The following is a 22,430-nucleotide window of genomic DNA, read 5'->3' on the forward strand; positions in this document are numbered from 1 at the left end:
TATGGACCTGATTCTGTGAGAGACAAAGACAGACAGGCGTGCAAGCAATTGTTGCAGGGTAAATGGGCGAGGTAAACGAGCAAGGTAAATGGCAAACTGGGAAACGAATAAGTGTTATAAATATTCATCGAGTTACCTGTTTGTATTTTTGGTTTGTTGTATTGTATTGTGTGGAGTTGTTACGGATTTGTAAATGCAATGATTTGCACGAAACGTTTTGCAGGGTGCAGGAGACGATTGATCGGCTGTGAGCGTGGCTGGTGATTTGCATTGAGATGCATGTGTTGCTGAGTGAGTGGAGAAATGGAACTTGTGCGAGTCCAATAGATTTCACTGCAATGAAACATGCTCTATTGGGATTTGGCTTTGAAAAATTGTGTGAATGCATGTGTGGACGGAGTGTTTTGAGTGGGGGGCGGATGTCGTTTGTGTGTATATTTGTTGTTTTTGCCGGTGCGCGCGTGTGTGTGTGTGTGTGTGTGTGTGTGTGTGTGTGTGTGTGTGTGTGTGTGTGGGTGTGTGTGTGTGTGTGTGTGTTTTCAATCGGTGGGGGTCTGAATTGGGAGCGATTGTGAGCTCGATAAGGAATTAAAGATTACTGGACGATGTGATACATGAATGTCTTGTTAGAAGTAATAATATTGCAGCAGATAAAGGGTGAAGAGAGATGGACATTCATAAAATAATAGTAAATAATTAAAGCCACCTCGGCAAGACAGTCTGGGGACGGACTCGTGCTGGGTTAAGCTGTGGGAGACAAATGGATCAAGGCTTGGATTTTTTCACTGTTTAATAACTTTGTAGGCATTTTTGGCTTAGTGTTTGAAATGAGAGCGAGAGAAGAACCTTCAGAGTTTAGGCTTTATTCCATTTGATTGGAGCCGCTTCTGCGGGCACACTGGGGAATACAGGTTCAGCTAGGAGTACATAAGCAGTAACGTATACATGTGCGATTAATCATTGCAGACTAAATCCGCGTAAGCACGGAGTTCGATATAATCTCCATTCTCACCAGTCAACGAGCATCAAGTGAACAGCCGATGTAAATGGCAATGCCCCGGGGACAATCACCCCGTGCCGCGGAGACCTCCCCTTATACGCGAGACGCACAACATGTGATCCCGCGTCATGTCCCTCAATTCACCTCAATTCACCACAGTGTTGATAACGCGAGGGTCGTGAGCTGCAATGTGCGGGCCGGCCTTCTCCACTGAATCTGTTTAAAGTGGAGTCCATTTAGGGAAAAAAAAGTGTTCAAGTTTTATTTAAAAGCCATAGGGATTTTGGATAAATTGAAATAACAATTGTGAATGTGGAATATATTCGGAAGGTGAAGTCCACTTGGGAGGTGAGCTCTCGCTGGCATTGTGAGGATTTGTAATTGCTCAACCCGGCAGGTTTGAGTGCTGGGCAAGCTGTTAGGACGTGTCAGAAATGTTTCCAAGATTTTGATTTGAGTTGTAACCATTGTACTTAAAAGATGTGATCTAAATGTAGAAACGTGATTTGGAATGAGTTTTTAAATGATTTGATGATGTTTAGCACGTGGGGGAATTCACAGATAATAGATGATGCCCTCAAATGGACGTTGAAGGAGGCGTACTGTTTTATTAGTCTGAGAATGTTAAAGTTGATTTTGAATTCATGTTACCTTTTATAATGATTGATCTGTTAACGAAGTGCATCAGGTAGTGAAGAAAATTGGGTTAAAATACAGGACAAAGAAATGTAACAAGCTCCACACTTCGCAAAATATAAAGTCTTTTGATCTGCAAGCTTGTCTGCCAAGGTCAGCTGTCGGCACGAATAGCAGAAAGCAAAACATCTCTGGTGGCTTTATATGTCCCTCTGGAGGCATCGCTGGGATATATTTGATTTGTCAGATTCATTCATGAATCATTTGTTTTAATTTGAAAATAATTTTGTTTATTGTCACACATGCAAGACCATAAAGCTGTTTAAGTGAGATTTGACAAATGATTTGACAATTTTTATACACCTGTTTTTAAAAAAAAAAAAAAACAGAGGTTTAAACTGTATTTATTTGTTTTGATAAATCAAAATGGATTCGTAATTGAGAAGGTCAGAGGAAGTGATAGATAGCTCGTGTATGTGAAGTTGGTTATATTGCAGCATATTGCTGTTTTGGTGACAGAGAAATCGACAAGATGGACAATGTCAGAGATTTAAAATGTTGATGGAATTCTGAAGTGATGATAGCGATTGGTTAAGCATTATTTTTCTGAGATATTTTATTGGTTAAACAAAGAAATGGATGCTCATCAGGTTAATGAAATAATGTTCACATTTGGTATTGCTTAAACTGTTTGCATGTGATATTAATATTGGGAAAAAAAAACTTTTGTTTTGAGATTACAATTTGAGAATCCTTTTACCTAAGGACCTTGTTAATCTGATAATTGAGGATAGAGAAAAGTTACTGAGAATTGAATCAAGATAATATAATGGCAGTTGCTCTGGAACTACTTGTGAATGAAACTGCAAATTGTTTAGCAGATATGAATGTTAAATGGTAACTGCAAAATCGAATCCCTTTGGATTCGGTACTTGAAAGAAGTAGCTTACTTTTATATTTTTGTATAGATGATGGAATATTTTTGGTGAAAAGAATTATTGATTGCAAATTGGAACCCTGATAAAGACTGTTGCTTTTTCTACATGGAAATAGCAAATGAGATGAATGATTTGAGTATGCATACAACTGAGATTTCTGTATATTTTAGTTGTCATTTAGGGAAATATAAGGAAAGAGATAAAATATTGATAATGCAAGTTGAATGCTTCTGCAAGAACCTTTTGTCAGTCTTGTTGAGATACATGAGCCCATGACGTTTACTGATGGCATGTTTAATCTATGTTAACCTTAATTTTGTTTGTTTGGGAGTGTTGAGAGCAGTTGAACCATGAAATGTACGATTTCGTCTCGTGAAGCTTTGGAAAGAACTTCCACCGAAAGATTGGACGATGGGGAGAACCCAGATTTGGGTGATTGGGCATTCAACACGTGATCATGAAACTACCCCCTACCTGAGGAGATATGAGCAATGTGAAAAAAAAGAAAAGAAAAAACCCACTGAGGAAAAGGTTCAGCAAAGTCTTAACATCGCCGTTGTGTGGTGCCTGCCTGGAGGAATGTCCTCAACCACACTCTTGATTGCTGCTCTGCAAATACATCGTGAACTTGCTGTGGTTGCTTCAATGCACAACGAAGGCCCTGAAGGTCCACACGGCGAGTCCTCTGCAACATGTGTTCAATGGTGCAGGTGGGGGCACGTGCTGCCACCGTGGCTGCATCTAACATGCACAGCTCGTTTGGTGAATCAAACCTGATTGCACAAACTGCTGCTATGGGACCCGGGCTGTGCTAGAGCTGGATCTCTGTTCACCTCTCGAGTCCTTTTCATCTCCTTCAACCCAGTGTCAGGCCCAAGCTCGTACCTGCCAACATCGACCTTCGCTTCAGCTCAAGGAGTGCTTTGACTATGTTTCCCCTTGGGTGCTGATCTACACCCTGACCTGTTTATCTTCTGACTTCGGGTAGCATGTCTTGTGTGACACATGCTGATGAACAGGCCATGAATTAAATGGAAACGCACTCACTCCCCTTGCTGGGACACAATTGAAATGGTCGTTATCCAGCATTCTTCTGATATGAGCACTCGCTGCCATTGTTGATTGAACTTGTGTAATGTATTGTTGTAGATTTCCGCCACTTCAGCGTGCGGGCGACCGCCTTTAGCCCGATTGCGGCCGCGCGTGCCCAGCGAACGTGGCAATCTAGTCGCAGCTTCAGGATCAACACCGAAACCCAGCTACGGGTGTTTTTAACACATCATAAACCAGCCAACTCTTCTGTCCACGCGCTACAGGGTCGATCGCCGAATTGTCGATATACCTAACTATTCATGCGGACAGAAATGCCGGGAGTTTATACCTCGACGGAGCCTGCACGAAAACGAGCCGCTTAAGCAGCTCATTCCATATGCGATTGCCGAGCGGTTTTATATCGCCAAGTCCCGTCGGACCAGATGTACGTTTTATCGACTTATAATCAGCCAGCTAATATTCCGAACGCATCATGGCAGTCAATGGCAGAAAGTGACACAACGAGCTAGCTAACATTCAAAAATGGGGAACATTTATTTTCAATGCACATATGCAATTAATGGGGGGGGGGGGGATGGGGACAAGACACGAGCAAAAACCTACAGTCGATGTCTATTTGTTATGTACACAATCATGCACTTAATCAGTTCTACTTAGGGACAAGGCGCCACAGACTTTCATCCAAAACCCCAGAAAGAAAGAACCGGGCTTGTGAGCCTTTATAATTGCTCGGAGCCGAGATGAGCGAAGGAACTCCGAGAGACCGAGCAGGCTACCTTGCCACCCTCGTGGTGACTTGCTGGATCCTGGTTCGGCGACCATTGATGTCTGTGCCCGGACGCCTGAGCTCCGACTGGCTTCCTTGGTCGTCTGGCCTCCACTGCGGCCTGGTCTAGCCGACGACACGCTGGAGGAGTGAATGGGTCTCGACTCGTGCCTCCTGGTTGCGCCAGCGAACCAACTGCCTGAACTCCGATCTCTCCAGCTCTCAACAGGACGTCTCTCCACTCCCACCGCCAACCACGAACTCGAGCACTCTCCCAACTCCACCCAACAATCTGACTCCAGACTCCAGACTCCAGACTCTCTCCAACGGCCAAGCCCAACTTCAACTGGCTTCTCGGCGTTCCAGCACAGCTCTTTATCTGGTCCGGGGGTGCTTGCTCTTTTACCTTCGACCCTTCACCCCGCTGGCTCCGCCCCTCTCGCCGTTTTAATCTGATCTTGTCATCAAATGCGGCCGTGTCAGAGATCATCGTCAAAACGTGGCCGTGTTAGAGATCACCATAAAAACACGGCCGTGTTGGAGATCACCGTAAAACGTGGCTGTGGGTTGTCGTTGTTGTTGTTGTAAAAATAAAGATAGAAAAGAATAACACTACCTCAAAGATGCACAGCCCGGCACACAAACAAATCCCGTTATACATTGGTGGGGAAATCCAACCTGGAACACACACTTACAAAAATAACTGACCTCTGGGGAACCTGAATGGTGTCCTGTGAATTTCCACAACCGTAACACTACCCCCTCCCCTTTTTACAGACTCGTCCCGAGTTGTAAAATTTTTGTGTGCCTTCATGTGTAAGTTCTCCCCTAGTACGATTTACCTTTGGATCCCTGAGTGCGACATTTGGTGTATCCGTGTCCCAAAAGTAAATAACCTATGGGCTGTGTAACTAACTAAAGAAACTCACTCATACAGATGACTTATCTACAATTGCCGGCGCTACGACAAACATGCAGGGGGAGCAAAACTCATTTACACCTTAACTTAACCTTATAAATTTTACACTAAACCATGGCCCAGGACTGATGAACTCTGTGGGGAAAAAGGGCATGGCAAAGTTATTCAATAGTTTGTGAGGGTGAACACCCCCGTAGCTGAAGGTCGGGTGTCTTCGGGGCCTGTTCAAAAGGCCCCGTTGTCTGTCACAGAACCTTTTTCATGTCTTCAGCTGCTGGAGGCAACTCACCCCAACCCGGCATGCCATATACCATCCCACAGGCCATTCTTGAAGCAGGGAGCCAGGCTGCCCAAATGCAGTCTCTGGCTCATGAAATAAATGCTGCACTGAACACAAGAATGCCGGCTGCCCAATGCAGTTCCAGGCCTCCCCCTTGAAATGAACGCAGTTAAGCAGTGAACACAAGCACAGGGAGGTAGCCGGCTGCCCAATGCAGTCCCAGGCTTCCCCCTTGAAATGAACTGGATGACGCAAGCAAACACAAACGGTGCACGGGCTGCACCAATGCAGTCCCCGTGTGTGGCTGCCTGCAGGGCAGTCCCTGCAGAACACTGGTTGGGCACTGATGCAAGCAAACACAATGGTCAGCGGGGCTGCCTGCAGGGCAGTCCCAGCAACTTGCGTGATGATCCTGGTGCACATGGTAATGGATGGAACAGGGGCAAACGCAAATACAAGGGCTAGGAGGCATGGGGTCAAGGCAGAGGCAGGCAGACAAGGCATGACAAGGCCGGAACAGGCCGCTGTAGCACAAGCAGGCCGGCAGGTGAAGCTGGCCGGCCTCTGTCTCGTTCTGGAGGTTTGTGGAGAGAGTGCGGTGGTGCCGGCCGCTCCGAAGGCAGGCTCGGACCTACCTTACTGTCTCCCTCCCAACCTATCGCCTTTGCCTGTCTCTGTCAATACCCACTCCCTTAGTTTGCAAAAATCCAAATTTAGCCCCATCTTATTTTTTTTTGGTGTTTCATTTTATAATTTCCTCTCCCTAACCCCCGTTATTGTCTCTGTCCGGCTACCCTATCATGTCACCTCGCCTACTCCCAACCCCTATGTTCCCTTCCTGGAGGGGAATTTAGGGAGAGCTAGCATCCTGCCTTGAGACCCAACAAAGCCTCAGAATGGCCTCCTCAGATTTCAGCGATCTAACCCAAGGTGGGTCCAGCGGCCTACCGAGAGCGAAGGGATGGATGGTGCAGAGGGGTACACTTCCCTATCTACACTAACATTTATTAACCTTTAAATACCCCGGGGCTTTCCAAAAGGGCCTGTCGCTTAAACTATTGGTTCTACCAACCAAGATTCCCGTTGCCTGTGTTGGTGTCCTCACAAATTTGGGCCTTGCACTCCAATTTTCACTCGTGCCCTTGCACGGTCTCATGGCTGGGCCGCGTGGCTCACTTGGCAGGAACTACCCTCTGCCGATTCTCCAACCATGGCATCCCCGGGCCCTGAGACTGTCTCTGAGCCTACCAGCTCCCTATGATCTGGCGAGTGCCCTCCTCGGCTACCCCCCCCCCCTCGACGCTCACGTGGCAGGCTGGCGCAACGGGCCCCTTTCCCCGGGTGCCCGTGTCCACGACACTGCTCACGTGGCTATTGGCGCTACGGGCCCCGCTTCATGCGGGCCCACCCGTGCCCACTACGCTATCCCGGCCCCTCTTGGGCCCTTGTCCTACCGCGGCCGACTTGTCCGGTGCCCGGGGTGCCCACTAAGCGATACTCACCGTTCGCAGCCACGCTCCCAGCCCATCAACAGGACTCCTGCACCCCTCCAAACGGGTTTCGAGCCTACATTCACACCAACAGCAAAACGACCTCCATTTTGTCAATTTGGCTAACCCACTATCTGACTTTACTTTGACCCTGGGGTCCCTTGGGTGGGAATCACTCCTCCCCCCCCCCCCAATCACTCATCGCACCATGCAAACCACATTCGCTCCATTCACACAGGCCCACTGGCCCTCACTCACTCATTGTGTTTCAATCCATTTTACAACTCACATCGCTGAACACTGCCATTCTTCTCACTAAATCCCTCAACTAACTCGTGCTCCCTCGTCATCCCTTATTCTCATGCACGTTCCTTTTAATCCTACGTAGCTAAGCTACGTCCCCACTACACATTCAATGTCTGTCTCTGTCTCCAAAAATCATTTCCCATTCTAAATCTAACCTAAAATCCCTCTAACTAATCCATTCCACGGGCTTCATGCGGAACAATCCTTGTCCCCATGAAGCCGGTCTATCGCTAACCCCGACCCCTAACTAGTGCTTCCTGTGCCCAAAACAGGCGGGTCTCCTACCCCCTGCCGAGGGAATCCTGTTTACCCGAAGTGGCGAGGCTTGCTTTTCTCTTTTTTTTATTTTTTGTTTATGCACACCAGCGCGGCAATTCACAACCTGCGCTCTTTTCTGTGACGTCACGGCAGCTGCTCACGCTTCGCGCGCTCTGCGAACAGAACGCACGGCGCGGGCCACATGGAGCCTTACACACACGCTCGCCTGGAGAACCCGTCCGATCCAAATTCACATTTCCAGCTTAGCTTCTGTCCGTCCGCGGGATCGGCTTGTATCCACCGCGTGCGTTTCCGGACCGGATTTCACTCACGTAGGCGCGCACGTGACGGCCTCGTGCGAAGCACAGCACGGACACCGCGCGCGCTGCTGTGCGAATCAGGCACAGTCCTCGAAACGGCTACGGCCACTACACGGCCCTTGTCTCTTGTCTGGCGCCGTCTTCGTCGCCATTCAACACCCGCACTCCCACGTGCCATGACTCTCACACACCTCGCCATGACACCCGGACAGGCGGTTGTGGTTTCCTGCATACCAACCGCCATCTCCCTCTCATACCGCGCTCTCACACACGCGGTTTCTCTTGCACACGGCCTTTCACCCATGCTATGCGCGCGTTTCAGCACGCATTTTTCCACACTCTCAACCACATACACCGGGACAACCACGCTGGGGAATCGCGCTACCACAAGCGCTCCCGGGGTCTCCATACCCCCCAAGCTCCACATGTACCCGTTCACAGCACTTGCCCCCACCCCCAACCTCGCAAAGCTCGACCGGACCCACCTGGTCGCGATCCGCTTCAAGGGGGCATATTCCCTCCCCTCGTTCCTGAAGGAGGCTATCCTGCTGCTTGCACCGGGTCACGACGCATTCCTCATTGTCCCTCGCTAACCCCACCTGTGTGTGTTCGTCATTGGTTTCTTTCACTTTGCCCCCCTGTCTCCTCTATCTCCCGTATCTGTTATTACAGCGCGTGCGCTGTATACAATTGCACCGAGTTTGAAATTCCCCCGTCGTCTACCACGTCTCTGGTCGGTCCGGTGTCCCCCCGTCCCCCCCCCCCACGTGCTGCAAGACAGCCAATGACGGCCGTCCGGTAGATGCAGTGCGTAACCTCGACGGAAATGGCAATTGACGGAAATACCCGAGTATTTCAATGGAAATTTGTGAAACTAATGTGTTATATATGTGAAAAACATTTCATTTATTGCTTGACGGAAAGAAACGAAGAAACGCTCCCCTCATGTACGAACGAAAGACGTCATTTCCGTCCACCATGGCATTTCGCGCCGAACGCAGAAAGCTAAGTTCTTCTTATGCCATCATTCTCTTTAATATTAGCCATAAACAAGTGTTTCGTCATGCATTAGTAGTTGAAATTTACTTACAACAAGAACGAAAAAATAATCTCCTCAGATGCAACAAGAACGAAAAAACAAACCCGAAAACATCACGTGCAGGACAAGACCAATCGAGCTGAAGGAAACGATACTGTAACTGCACTGCTCCTGATTGGTCAAAGGACACCACGTGTGTTGTGTGGGCGGTGTTCTGCACGAGGATTCCAGGCTAAGTTCTTATGCCATCATTCTCTTTAATACTAACCATAAACAAGTGTTTCGTCATGCATTCGTAGTTGAAATTTACTTACAATTCTTTCTTTTGCGGCCTCCTGCCACGCTGTATCGAACGATTTCATTCCTTCTGATATATATATATATATATATATATATATATATATATATATATATATATATATATATATATATATATATATGTGCTTATCACATATAACAAGATTTTTACATTTCAAATATAAAGTACGTTTTTTTTAATTGTTTTTCAACTGAAAAAGCATAAATTGCATATTTTAACATGAGTGTACTCATTTGACCGCTGTATTGAAGGATTTCACTTGTTTCTTTTAATATTTCCCTCGTTTCTACGCGTCTCGTACCTCAGTTACCCCATTTAATTTTTCCCTCTCTGTCACCGTCACTTTCTCCATTACCTCCACGAGTCTCGCCCAACACGTCTCCCGAATTATTGTGACGTTGCTGGTCATGACCTCGCCCGCCTTTATCGCGGGCCAGACAGCCGTTGCACTCCCTCTCGTTGGTTCGATTGTACTGCCACGTGGTGTCGCCATTTTGTGCTCCGTCGTTCGCGTTTTGTCGCGCGCAATCACCTTTTATGCCCGCCTGGAGGCCTTGCCCCATGCACTGCATCTCACCCCTCAGTGTCTGCATATTTGCATCCAAATTGCCGTTCATCTTGCACGCATTTGTATTTGTTTTCTTTCATCGCTTCCATTTTGTTGCTCGCTTCGCGTTCATTTTATTTCGTTTCGTCTTTCATTTTGCTTTGCATGCCATCCATTTTGTCCTTCATTTCGCGTGAATTTGTTTTTATCTCGCTCATCACCGCCTCAAACATCTGCAATATCCGATCCGTGGGCGGATTCGCACGTGGGGGTGTTCGTCCGCCGCCCCAGCCACTGCGCCCATTTCGGACTCTGCATTTATTTGCGGGGAATAGTCAACCTGCACGGGAGTGTCCTGCACGGTGATTTCGTCCTGAGCCATAGATTCGTTCATTTCTAAATCTATTACCTCCTGCCCCTGCTCGCCTTGACCTGCCATTTTGCGTATCGGAAATAAAAAATTTGAAAGCTCGGAATTTAATGGAACCGGAGAGTCGCTTCGCACACCCTTGATCCGGTTCCGTTAATTTCGCTGGAGACGGGAGAGTTCTTGTCCCGCTCGGTGACACCAGTGTTGTTGATTTCCGCCTGGTCGGCGTACTGATGACCGCCTTTAGCCCGATTGCGGCCGCACACGCCCACCGAACGTGGCAATCAAGTCGCAGCTTCCGGATCAATGCCGAAACCCAGCTACGGGTGTTTTTAACACACCATAAACCAGCCAACTCTTCTGTCCATGGGCTGCAGAGTCGATCGCCGAATTGTCCTTAAACCTAACTATTTGGGTGGACAGAAATGCCGGGAGTTGAAACCTCGACGGTGCCTGCACGAAAACGAGCCACTTAAGCAGCTCGTTCCGTATGCGACTGCTGAGCGGTTTTATATCGCCAAGTCCCGTCGGACCAGATGTACGTTTTATCGGCTTATAATCAGCCAGCTAATATTCCGAACGCATCATGGCAGTCAATGGCAGAAAGTGACACAACGAGCAGGTTAACATTCAAAAATGGGGACATTTATTTTCAATGCACGCATGCAATGAATGGGGGTTGGGGACAAGACACGAGCAAAAACCTACAGCCGATGTCTTTGTTATGTACACAATCATGCACTTAATCAGTTCTACTTAGGGACAAGGCGCCACAGACTTTCATCCAAAACCCCAGAAAGAAAGAACCGGGCTTGTGAGCCTTTATAATTGCTCGGAGCCGGGATGACCGAAGGGGCTCCGAGAGACCGAGCGGGCTACCTGGCCACCCTCGTAGTGACTCGCTGGATCCTGGTTCGGCGACCCTTGATGTCTGTGCCTGGACCCCCGTGCTCTGACTGGCTTCCTTGGTCGTCTGGCCTGCACTGCGGCCTGGTCTAGTTGACGACGCGCTGGAGGAGTGAATGGGTCTCGACTCAGGCCTCCTGGTTGTGCCGGCGAACCCCCCCAGCGAACCAACTGCCCGAACTCTCCAACTCTCAAGGGGGCGTCTCTCCACTCCCACCGCCAACCACAAGCCACGAACTCCAGCGCAGCATGAACTCGAGCGCTCTCCCAACTCCACCCAACTATCTCACTCCAGACTCCAGACTCCAGACTCTCTCCAACGGCCCAGCCTAACTTCAACTGGCTTCTCGACGTTCCAGCACGGCTCTTTATCGGGTCCGGGGGTGCTCGCTCTTTTACCTTCGACCCTTCACCCCCGGCTGGCTCCGCCCCTCTTGCCATTTTTATCCGATCTTGCCGTCAAAACGCGGCCGTGTTAGAGATCACCGTAAAAACGCGGCCGTGTTGGAGATCACCATAAAACGCGGCCATGGGTTGTCATTGTTGTTGTTATTGTTGTTGTTGTTCAAATAAAGATAGAAAAGAATAACACTACCTCAAAGATGCACAGCCCAGCACACGAACAAATTCCTGTTATACATTGGTGGGGAAATCTAACCTGGAACACACACTTACCGAAATAACTGACCTCTGGGGAACCTGAATGGTGTTCTGTGAATTTCCACAACCGTAACAGTATTTTTCTCCTCCAGGAACGGGTATGGTGATCATGTGTAATATAATTATTCTAAATTTCCCTTATAAGGAAAAAATGGGGGAATTGTGGAAGAAAATAATTATATTAATGTACTCTAAATTGTAATAGTTGCTGGTGTTTTATAAATCTAATTTTATGCTATAAGTCGAATTGGCTGTCAGTGTTCCATCCCTTTAGCCAAGAGTCTTTTGCCCTAAATGTTGATAAAAGGAATGTCTTGCTATGGAACAAAGTGACCTTGGTCGATAACAGTAACTTTGTTATGAATACATCGTTTGCATTTTGGAGTTCTTTGGCTAATGTTTAACAGCCCCCTCCACTATCCCAGCAAAGCATTATAAATACCAGAAATTGTAATCTTGTTTTAATGCAAGCACATGAGGATGTATACCATCTCAGTGGGTTGTCCTCCAAGAGAGTGCAAGCACGTGTGGATGTATACCATCTCAGTGGGTTGTACTCCTTGGGACTGGCCAAGTACCAAGTATAATAAAACTCTCTGATGTAATGTACTTTCACGTTGTGGCAAGTGAATTGATCGGTGTCTGTCATTTGAATAACAGAATTTGCATCGAGTCGGTTAAACGGTTGATTAAAAGTAATAGAACAAATAAAACGTTAGGCAATAACTTTCACAACAGTACTATCAGAGTACCGTGGGGGACAAGACAGGAATACTGTACTGCAAATGATGGAGACTTGTAAGTCCCACACCCATCTGCAGGCGGCACTACACGATACACATTTACAATGAAAATTTGTGTCCCCCCACCTCACTACACCCCAACCCAAGACCATCAGCAAAGATAAAAACACCCCTATGCATTAATCGGGTTCATGCTGATCCTATATAACAAGTCTGGATGTAATCAGCCCAGAACTGCAGGAGTAGCGCAACAAACAAACACACAAACATTGATCTGTGAATTAAAGTAAGGATTCATCATTTATCTCCCCCCTGTTTACCACCTATACCATTGCTAATGAGCGATTTGCAACAAAAATGTCAAACAAAGAATATAGATTAATTAATTATCCCCTCTAGTTCACTGCCTATGTTTCAAAGAACTCTGATGTAGGAGGCCAGATTTAAAACAGACGCTGCAAACATGGCAATTCAAAACACCTCCCGCTGTATAAATCAAAAGGCATCTGTTGCATACAGCAATGATTCTCCTTGTAAATGGTAATGGTTTAATCACAGATTTTATTTGCAAGTCTATCACAGCACAGCCACTTTCCCTCAAGCACCATCTCTCTCGAATTCAAGCACCCGCCACACAGACAAAACCAACCGTCACTTCTGTTCCCTATGACGTCACTTCCGTTTTCCAAATGTGCAAATTCGAAACGTACATCACCGCCATGTCATTGCAAACCTTGCCGAAAACATCCCACGCTGTGTAATTACCCTCGCCAAAGGAGAGGGTATTGCATTTGGGTCCGTTTGTTTGTTTGTTTGTTACTTGCAAAATCGACGATTTCAGTCGATTTTGTTATTACTTGGCAAATACATTTTGGCGCCAAGTATGATGGTCTGTCATGTTTATGTCTGTCTGTCTGTCTGTTTGTCTGTCAATCACCTACAGGTTACAATTTAAAACCGATCTTCATGAAACTTCATCAAGTTGTGAAGGTAGTCTCAATTGAGAAGCCGATTAATTTTGAGGTCAAATTTCCAAAAATCATTTTTCATCCAATTGACTTGAAATTTGAACAGGATTTGTATATTGCGTCACTGAATTGGGAAACTGTTGTGTCGTAAAATACTCCAAGAATGAGGAATTCAATATTCTCGAACGGTTTTATTCAACCAAACATCAGAACGAAACAAGCTTTGCACTGCACACCTTGTGACCTCTCACCCAGAACTGCTCTCTTCATCGCCCCCTTTAGCGTCCAGTCTATGCACACCACCACACAACCCCTTTTCTTTAACCACATGCATACCGTATCTCAGTGGACAACAATAATATCAACTAGAACTGCCACTTTATAACTGCTGGCAGTGATGACAGGGTACCCAGTCCGTTCGCCTTTGACACAACGTGAGACTTAAATCATCGTCGCAGTTTCGCATTTATCGGATAAGCGGTGCCAGAGAAAACATTATTTAATGGTGATACAAACACAGGCCTGCTTCGAGACGGCGCGGAACAGACGAGTTACGAACCGGGCAGCACAAAGCGTTCAATTTCCTTATTACTGGCGAACAGATTCAAATAATTAAATAATTCTGGCTGCCAAACCGCGTGACCGATCAGGTTGAAATTTTAAACTTTTGTTTCGCATGTCGGCTAAATTACAAATCTGAAGTTTCGTATATATAGAAGCAGCGGTTCCAGAGTAAACATGAATTAATATTTATCCTTAAATCCAAGATGGCGGCCAAACCATGTGATTTGTGATGTCATAATTTTCACCACATGTGCAAACACGATCGGAGACGATAAGTGCAAATTTTCGCTTTGCTTGGTTAAGCAGTTCCAGAGAAAACATTATTTAATATTTTTCTTAAAACCAACATGGCTGCCAAACCCTGGGCCTGATCCCGTTGAAATTTCAAACCCTCATTCCGCATGACTGTTCCACCATAAAGGTGATGTTTCACATTGATTGATGCAGTTGTTCCAGAGTAAACATTAATTAATATTTTCCTTCAATCCACTATGGCTGCCAAACGTTGCATCGTACCTCAAAAGGGGGTGAGAACTTTTTATTCGTCATGGAGAGGCGGTCATAGTGGTGGAGTTTCGCCTGGATCTGTTCAGTCGTTTCAGAGAAAAAGACGTTTTAAGATATTATTTTTCAATCCAAGATGGCTGACGAACCATGTGACCTACGACATCACAAGTTTATATTCTGCTTCCAACTGGGTATTGGAACACGTGTGAAGTTTCGTGTTAATCGGTAAAGGTGCGTTTTTCTATCCAAGATGGCCGCCAACCCATGTGACGTGTGACATCATAATTTTACCACTCGTGCACACACGATGGTAGATGATAATTGCAAACTTTCGATTCGTTAGGTTAAGCGGTTCCAGAGAAAACATTATTTAATATTTTTCTTAAATCCAAGATGGCGGCCAAACCGTGAGACTTATCAATTCGAAATTAACAAACTTATATCGCCTATGTGTCCCGAATATACTTCTGAAATCTGCCCTTCATCCAACCAGCGCTTCTGGAGAAGAACATGTTTGAAGGTTTTAGGGTTTTTTTCAAGATGGCCGCCAAACCATGTGACCGATCAAGAACAAATTAACAAACTTGAGAAAGGACCTCATGGGGAATATATGTGTGAAGTTTCGTCTTCATCTCTCTTGCCCTTCTGGAGAAGAAGATTTTTAAAATTTATTCATTTTCAATCCAAGATGGCTGCCGAACCTTGTGACCTACGATATCATAAATTTAAATTCTGCTTTCCATCGTCGACCCGAACAAGTGTGTGAAGTTTCGTGTAAATCGGATAGTGTATTTTTCTATCCAAGATGGCCGCCAAACCATGTGACTTCTGAGGTAAAAAATTTTTTACCATGTATGCAGACTTGAGCAAGGAAGGCACTTGCAAATTTTCGCTTTGATGGCTTATGAAATACCAGAGAAAACATTATTTAATATTTTTCTTAAATCCAACATGGCGGCCAAACCATGTGACCTATCACTTTGAAATTAACAAACTTGCATCGCATACATGTCACGAATATAGTTCTGAAATCTCGCCTTCATTAGACCAGCGCTTCTGGAGAAGAAGATGTTTGAAGGTTTTAGGGTTTTTTCAATATGGCCGCCAAACCATGTGACGTATCAACAACAAATTAACAAACTTGAAAGAGGACCTCAGGGGGAATGTGCGTGTAAAGTTTCGCCTCAATCTGCACAGCCGTTCTGGAGAAGAAGATTTTTTTTTAAAAAACAAGATGGCGGCCGAATTACGTCACCGATGACGTCAAAATATTTTTTTTCTACGATGAATTTTTGTGTAGATGATGCTCAAGAAATTTCAAATTTTTGCCATGTGGCGTTCTACTTGACGAATTTTTACTGGGATACCTCTTCACTGATGATGTCAAGAAAAATCACACGTATTCCCGAGTGGGAGCTTGTTCAAATGTATCAAGCGAAATTTTTTTACCCTAGAAGGTTTCTGAGATACAGAGGTCCAAAGTTTATCTTTTTTTTCAAGATGGCGCCCGTATCACGTGACCTATGACATCACAATTATCAATTATGTATGCTATCGAAAAAGATACATATTTGGTGAAAATTTTGTGTCGATTGGTCTTACCATTTCTGAGAAAATGGCATTTAAAGCGAAAAAATTTGGAAATTTTGCAAATTTACGGCGGAAGAAAAATAATAATAAACAGAAGAAAAACAATAGGTTATCCAGTCCATTTGACTGGATACCCTAATTAACTAGAAGTTGAAATGTAGTAATTAACCATGAAACAGAAAGTATTAAACTTGGCAACAGTTTAAATTCGCTTCCTTTTCTTATTCTCAAAGGAATTTACATGACATCATCGCATAATCTGGAATCCAGACTGGAGGTCTGGGAATTCTGGCATCCCGGCCGACCGGCACAGGTTCTGATGTGTAGTGCGCTGGTGGTGCGGTGATGTCAGGAAGGAGTGGTAGCTCAGCATCATCTCCTGCATTCCCTTGACAGGCAGATGCTGAATGAGACACATTCCCGATCCGTGCATCAGACAGTTTGTACGTGTGAGATCCTCTTTGCTCCATAACTTGGGGAGACATTGAAAATTTGGATTTTCAGTGCCTTTTCCTTTCCTCACTCCACACACCAGGTTTCCTCACTCGGACAAAGGAACCACATTCAAAGTTCACATCCTTTGCTCCACGGCGTTTGGCGATGTACGCCTTTTGCTTGTTCTGCTTCTCTTGTACTGTGAGCACCGTGTCTTTGTGTGACGGTGTGTTTGGCATCTGCAAACCAGATACATGATACTTGCATTCCTATTCTGTCCCCATTCCCATGCTCAATTTCCCCATTCACTTGCAGGTAGTACACTGCTGACTTCCTGTGAGTAATGTCTCTGTCTTTCAGAGAGGTTTCAAATTCCTGAGATGTGAATTGTGAAGGTGTGCATCTCTCTCCCATGAAGCAGTTCAGCAGGTGATCGCTGTGTTGTCGAGTTGCCCGGTATGTTGGAAGAAAGTCCGTTGTAAATGTTTTCCAGTCTTTCCCTTCAATGTTAGCAGTGAGCAAGCTTTCCTTTAAGCTTCTATTGAATCGCTCAATTTTCCCATTCACTTGAGGATAGTACACTGCTGACTTCCTGTGTGTAATGTCTCTGTCTTTCAGAGAGGTTTCAAATTCCTGAGATGTGAATTGTGAACCATTGTCAGATATCAACTCTTATGGGTTAACTTCTCTGCTAAAGACAGTTGACAGGAACTTGACCACTGTAGCGGAAGTGACCGAAGAGGTGAAGGCAATTTCTTGCTATTTGCTAAAGTAATCAATGAGAGTGAAAGCGAAACTACAATCCAGTGGAGCAGTTGAAAGGCCCCACTATGTTGATTGCCAATTTCTCCCAAGCGGCATCGGGATAAGGAACTGGCTGTAGTGGTGATGTGTGTGTCACACTGAATGTGTGTGTCACATTCATGTGTGTGTCAGTTGTCACAGCTGTCTTGTTGTGCTGTTGGCAAGTAATGCAAGCCTTGATTGCGGATTCAACATGCGCGTCCATTCCCGGCCACCAATACAGATCTCTTAACCGTTGCTTTGTCCTCACTAGCCCTGGTGAATATCATGCGCTGATTTCATAAAATGCGGTTGTATCGCCTCCGGGACAAGAAGGAGGTGAGTACCTCTCATCACGCAGTCCTCTTGTCGTGACAGTTCAGTTTGCAATCTGAAGTAAGGAAGGAGATCAGGATCCTGGCCTTTTGACGTTTTTGGCCAGCGCTTTGTAAGCAATTCAGCAATTTTGTTTGAATGGGGCAGGAATTACAGGCAGTTTTGAATTCTTCAGCTGTCACCGCAGTGAGTGTCGATGTGAGTACGACAACCTCAACATCGTCCTCCAGACTGGGCTCTGAAGTAGGCAGTGGAGGGCGAGACAAGCAATCAGCTGTTACGTTTTCTGTCAGGTTTGTACTGAATGTCATAATTAAATGAGAGAACCCATACGGAACATCTGGCCATGGACACGCATTCCAGCTCTTCCTAATCCTTTTGTGGAAAGCAGTGTAGTGAGAGGACTGTGGTCAGTGTGTAAAGTGAAATGGCTTCCCCAGAGATAAGTCCTCAACTTCTGTCACCCACACATATCCAAGTGCTTCCTTTTCACCCGTGGAATATTTTCTTTCCGATTCAGTCAGCGTTCGGGATGCAAATGTGATAGTTTTCTCCATTTTGTCAGCATTAATTTGCGTCAAGACCACTCCAAGGCCATATTCAGAGGCATCAGTTGTCACTATGGTGTATAGCTCTGGATCAAAGAGCGAGAGCTGCATTACTGACAATCAGTTCTTTAACTGAATTGAAACTTTGCTGTGCTGTGACTGACCAGGAGAAGGTGGATGGTCCCCGCAGTAATTCTCTCAGGGGTTCAACGACCGATGCATAGTTCGGAATGAATTTCGCATACCATGACGTGAGCCCGAGAAAAGAGTGCAAGCTCTGCAGGTCTTTCGGTGGGGTGCTTGTGACACTGCAACAACTTGATCAAGGTCAGGTTTCAGTCCTGTGTGTCCTACATGTCCTAAAAATAACAGCTCTGTCTGTCTGAAGTGGCATTTTGAAAGGTTCAGCTTCAGTCCGGTTGCATCGATGCACTGTAGCACCGCTCTGAGGTGTTTGTCATGTGCTTCGGGAGTCCCTCCAAAAAGGATTACATCGTCACGGTAATACCGAGCTCCAGACTGTTTTTTTTTTTTAAATGACAGACATCATCCTCTGAAAACAGCTTGGTGCTGAAGCAAGCCCATGAGGGAATCGTTTGAAGCGAAACAGTCCCTCATGTGTAATGAAGGCAGTGAGGTCCCTGCTGTTCTCATGCAGCACAACCTGGTGGTACGGACTTTGCTGATCCAATGTGGAGAAAAGTGTGCCGCCTCGCAGCTCCGCAAGCATTTCCTCCATATGCGGAAGAGGATGTCCATCAATCACCACCGTTTTATTTGGTTCTCTTAAATCCACGCACAGACAAATCCCTCCATTTTTCTTAATTGTCACGACAATTTGTGAAACCCACTCTGATGATTCGATTGGCTCAATTACATCCAGTTTAACGAGCTTTTTCCGTTCCTGTGAAACAGCATCTCACAGACAATGGCAAACGGCGCAGCTTTTGCTGGAATGGAGTCACATTGGTCGCATTTTATCGAGATGAATAATTCCTTTTGTACAGCCCAGGGTGCTCTCCATGCTGTCACCTGTAACATTTGCGACTGGGGTTTGATTTGCAGTACTTTGAGTGGTAGAAGTGATGCGACCATTCAGTAGTTGCATGTGAAGTGCAGCAACCAGGTCTCTACCCAGGAATGGCAGTGCCGCTCCGCACTATATAAACTTCAGAGGGGCACAGTAAACCTCGAAAGTCACATCGGCATCCAGGCAACCACACACAGGAATCGGTTTTCCCAGGGAGATAACCAGGTGTAGTTTTGGCTCAGTCAGTGACGCATTATTGAAACATTGCAGGTAAACGGATTCGGGAAGTATTGACACTGCCGAGCCTGTATCTAACATAGGTTCAATGTCCATCGGCTCTCCCCCGGCAGCAGTAACTTGTGCAGTGCACATTATCTTATCAGCATTTCGAGCCCTATTGTGTACACTCAACACATTCACTTCACCGACAGTCACTTTGTGAACCTGTTTGGAGCCCCGGCATACTTTAGCAAAGTGTCCTCTCTTTTTCCAACTGTTGCACTGGGCATCCTTTGCTGGGCATCCATAGTAGTTGGCTGTGGGATTCATAGATCCACATCGATAACACGTTTTCCTTTGAGCCGGTTGAGGTCGCTCATCTGAAGTACCTCTCACAGTGAGTCTGAATGGTCTCTTGATGCTCTGCGAATCCTGTGTCTAAACAGGGTGTTTGGCCTGTATGTCACTAGCAGTGCCTTGGCCTATGATCTGAGCCTCTGCCATTGCAGACAATCTGTCAAGCCATGGTTATAGCTTTCTGTAACGGCAGTTCCGTTTCTGGCAGTAACCGTTCTCTAATGCGAGGTGAGTTTGGTTTCTCGACGAGCTGGTCCCGGATCATTTCGTCTGCCAGCTCTCCAAGCTCGCATGTGACTATCATCTCCCTTAATGAAGCAATATATTGTTCCGTAGATATCATTTTTCTGACCATGTTGATGAAATTTATGTCGTTTTGCCACGACATTAACTCTTGGGACAAAAAAGTTCCTCAAGGCCATAAGTGCAGTCTCGTACCTATTATCCATCCATTGCGACTATACTCTGTACAGAGTATTGGTGCTGCCAAAGCAGACTCCTTGGCTGTTGGACACAATCCTGGACAGATCACCAATCCAACACAGTATACCAGCAAGCTCACACTCATTTTGCCAACCCCAGAAGGATGACAGGCACAGTCAACCTGGTATTAATTAAACAGCTGAGTGGGGTTTGAACTCAGGATCATAGGATCCCAAGCCCACCACCCTAACCATTGAGCCAACACCGGGGATATGTACTGATTATCAGCTACCGTTAGTGTATGGAAGAGTCTCTGACCTTCTGTGCCTCAGCAATGTATCAAAAGTGCGTGCTTTTGGGCTCAACGAGTGCATTCTCCTGCATCGCCAGCAAGTAGTTTTCAAAGACATGAGTCCAGGCCGTAAAAGGCATTGAAGGCTCACCCAGGTTTTGCAGAAAGGGTTTCGGTGGATTCAAGTTCAATCCCATCCTCGTCGCCAGTTTGTTGTGTTGTAAAATACTCCAAGAATGAGGAATTCAATACTCTCCAATGTTTTTATTCAACTGAACATCGGAACATACCAAACCTTTGCACTGCACACCTCCTGACCTCTCAACTTCCCTCCTCATCACCCCCTCTAGCGTCCAGTCTATGCACAACACCACAGAAACCAACTATTTTTGAGGTCCAAAGGTCAACTCAAGGTCAAACTTCTAAAATCATCAATTTCAATCTGAAAAATAATCAATTTTCATCCAATTGACCTGGGCTCTGATTAAGATTGTCAATTTTAATCTTAATGCAATGGCTAATTTGATGTATCCACAGCAACCTTTGGAGAGGGGGGGGGGTGGATTTTTCAGGAATCGTGCTCTCCACCACATCTTTTTATGGTTTGTTTGTTTGTCCGCACAGAACTTTAGTTTTTCCCCACAACTGCTCGGCGGATCAAGACTAAATTTTCACCTTAGGAGCGACGACTTGAGTCGAATATTTTCCACATAATTATGACATCATAAGTCACGTGGTGTGGCAGCCATATTGGAAAAACAGAAAACTTTGGACCTCTGTATCTGAAAACGCATCAAGGAAAAGATTGAAACTTGGCACATTGTAAGTACTCCTCATGGAGAATAAGTATGATTTTATTATGACATCATAGGTGCCTTTGTTATGATGTCATAATTGTATTTGTAGAACGTTACATCTGATCAGCATGAAAAATTTTGAGGGTCAACAAGGGATAAAATGGTCCACAGAAAAAAATTGATGACATCATCAGTCATGTGATTTGGTAGCCATATATATTTTTTTAAACACTCAAAAATCTTCTTCTCTGAAGTGGCTGATCTTATCGAAGTGAAACATTACACAGATGACTGCCTATCCATGAGGAACAAAAGGTTCACATATATGATGTCATATGTCACATGGTTTGGCAGCCATGTTGGATTTACCCTGAAACCGATATAAATCTCCAGAATGGCTGTATAGAGAGGGGAAACTTCACACAAATGTTCCCCAAGGCATGTGTGTCAACAAGTTTGTTAAGGAATAATTGATAGGTCACATTGTTTGGCAGCCAGATTGGATTGAAGAAAAATATTAAATAATGTTTTCTCTGAAACCGAATTAAACTATGTGTAAATTCACAATTATGATCTAGTATTGATGGGAATCCATGTTTTAAATTTAAACTAGATCGGACACATGGTCTGGCAGCCAAAATAATTTAAGTTAATTTTTTGGTCTGGGTTCTTTATGATGTTTTTTTTTTAAGGCTCACTTAGCTGTGACTGGTTGGGTTTGAGGGTAGAGGATTCGCAGCTGAAACGCATATTCTACTGTGAATGCAAATTTCTCCAAAATTAGCATGGTGGGTTCAAGGGTGATAAAAAGATATAAAATGTTGCCAAATAAACTGGATTGATAATGAGCTTGCAAAAAGTAAATGTTTTTAGCATAAAAGAACTTGCAAACCTATGCAAGCTTTGTTTTAATTGTAATATTCTGGTCAAGATTCCAGGCCTAACTTTATGAAAATCCATTATGGAGAGCTATTCAAAGATGCCTTATCCATAAACTTTAACAGTGGATTCTGGAAAAAAAAAAACAGAAA

This window comes from Eptatretus burgeri, chromosome 7 (genome assembly GCF_056783735.1).
Source record: "Eptatretus burgeri isolate ZD-2024b chromosome 7, Ebu_testis_v1, whole genome shotgun sequence".
NCBI classification, from domain to species: Eukaryota; Metazoa; Chordata; class Myxini; order Myxiniformes; family Myxinidae; genus Eptatretus; species Eptatretus burgeri.